Genomic DNA, 2,500 nt, shown 5'->3' on the forward strand with positions numbered 1-2,500 from the left:
TCCGCCGTGTCCCAAAACTCTGAAGCAGACTGAGGGACAGCCCGGCACCCCAACACTGTTTACTGGAGGCACTGGAGTGGGCTAGCAATCAGTCAATGTGTGTGTGTGTGTGTGTGTGTGTGTGTGTGTGTGTGTGTGTGTGTGTGTGTGTGTGTGTGTGTGTGTGTGTGTGTGTGTGTGTGTGTGTGTGTGTGTGTGTGTGTGTGTGTGTGTGTGTGTGTGTGTGTGCCCTCCAGCTGAGCGGCCCACCACGCCCACCTCCACCACTGACTACCTTGCTTCCCTACACCAAACTCGCCTCCAGGGAACGTTTTCCAGGTCAACTTTGTGACAGAAGTTAAGTGCTGGTAATAACAAATGAGCATCCTTTCCCCGCGAGTCACGACAGACGCACGGGGACTGACACCTGAGGAGAGGGTACAGATAAGAGACAGACAGTGCAGCGCGCGGCACATACCTACCCTAGAGAACCGTCAGTGCGGCACTGCTTGGTGACGTCAACCACCTGCTGGACTGGGCTGAGCGTTGGTGTTCACCCCCAGCACCGCGCCACGTATTCACACCAACACGCTCCGTCACCTGGGAGCGCTGAGGGAGCCGCAATCTGCACTGCCTCGCTCAACTTTACACCGCCGCACACAACACTCAACGGACACTTGCAAATCTGCCCGACACAGGTGTGGGGGAGGGGCACGTCAAGGCGAGGCGAGGGTGGCGGTGGCGGTGCGATATGTCCAGAGAACGAAGAGCGTGACGGAGTGCTTGTCACCTCACACACGCGACGGGTGCGCTGGTGTTGGTGCTGCTGCTGCTGCTGCTGCTGCTGTTGTTCTCACGCCCACCTTATGGCACCCGCGATGTGTTCAGGACGACACTTGAAGGTGCCAGCACGAGTGAGCACCGCTGCCACGACTGCCACCGCGGCTACGCTGACCCCCGTGGGACGTTATCAGCGCACTCGGGTGTCAGCGAGGCGGCGGGGCGGCGGGGCCACACGCAGCAGCTGTGGAAGCATCCCGCTCGCTGCTCATCAATCAGTAGCTGTGGTGATCTTGAAGGTGCAGGGAGTGATCGGGTCGGGTCAGCGGAACACCAAATATGAACTATGAAGTCACCGGAGCTGGCTGGAGCCGGGGTCTGGAGAGCGCTCGCCCTGGACTGAAGCCAAAGACTGAGGGGGAGGCTGCCTGGAACCTCCTCTCTCTCTCTCTCTCTCTCTCTCTCTCTCTCTCTCTCTCTCTCTCTCTCTCTCTCTCTCTCTCTCGCCTCCGCCACCACCGCCGCAACTACCGCCACTTCCCTGTGTCCCGGTCAACTGCCGGCCTGCTATTGCGCTGCCAGTGGCCCAGCCTCGTCTCGCCTCCTCGATGTAAATGGCAGACATAAAACATTAAAGGATAACCGCGGCAGAAGGTCACTTACGTAGAACTGTCAACACGAACAGCAAAATGGGGGGCCCTAGCTCCCCGAGGTGGGTCACCGCCTACGAGGCAAGCTGGCGCCCTGGCCATCCGGCTCCTGGAAGGCGGAGCAGGCCTAAACGGGGCCACACCAACACTCCATGTGACGCCGTGATGCTGAATGACTGACCGTGGAGAACACTCATCTGACCTGCGGCCTGCACCAGGCTATTAGGGGATGAAAACACCCCCTCCACGAATGGACGGCTGGCCACCCCAAGGCTCCACTTGCCAAGGCGACATAATATGGGGAACATCCGCCTGTCCCCTAGGGTGGCACGGTACACGGTACTCCGGAGCAGCGGTGACCACATCCGTCTTCCAGGGGCCCCGAGGCGCCTGCGGCGGGTCCACGGCTGCATGCGAGGATTCAAAGTTGAAAAGCTCACCTCAGCACCACCAAATAGAGGAAGCCGTCAACCAGGCTGAGTGAGAGAGTCATCAGCTTGGGTGATTCAGGGATGAAGCCAGGATCAGTGGCGGCAGCCGCCCAGCCCTGGCACACCGCCCAGCGAGCGAGGGCGTTCATGGCTCCCCTGGCGCCAGCAAGGGGCCCGCCCGAAAGACCCAGGGAACAGGGAAACAACGCAGGAAACAGGAGCTGTGGGGACGAAACCCCGACCCACGCACCTCCCGATTACTGCTGCTGAAACAAGAACGGCGCAAAGAATGGCGAGGAGGAGGAGGAGGAGGAGGAGACAGACACAACTCGAGGGATCGAGGAGGGGAGGACATCCCTGGAGTGTCTGAGACCAACACTTGCACCACCTCCACTCACACTAAAGCCATAGTAATAAAAGGCAACGGCGTGGAGTGGAGAGAGAGAGAGAGAGAGAGAGAGAGAGAGAGAGAGAGAGAGAGAGAGAGAGAGAGAGAGAGAGAGAGAGAGAGAGAGAGAGAGAGAGAGAGAGAGAGAGAGAGAGAGAGGCGAAAGGAGGAGGAGGAGGAGGAGGAGGAGGAGGAGGAGGAGGAGGAGGAGGAGGAGGAGGAGGAGGAGGAGGAGGAGGAGGAGGGGCGCGGCGTGAGGGATGGGAGGCAGA

At 59.9% G+C, this 2,500-nt stretch overlaps 1 long non-coding RNA gene across 1 annotated transcript in view; it reads right to left on the reverse strand.

The window, feature by feature from the left end:
- The window catches only part of LOC135101497 (uncharacterized), a 78,402-nt gene that overhangs the window by 47,870 nt on the left and 28,032 nt on the right, over nucleotides 1–2,500 (reverse strand). The gene's annotated exons all lie outside the window — the stretch shown is intronic.

Source organism: Scylla paramamosain, chromosome 6 (assembly GCF_035594125.1).
Source record: "Scylla paramamosain isolate STU-SP2022 chromosome 6, ASM3559412v1, whole genome shotgun sequence".
Classification (NCBI taxonomy): Eukaryota; Metazoa; Arthropoda; class Malacostraca; order Decapoda; family Portunidae; genus Scylla; species Scylla paramamosain.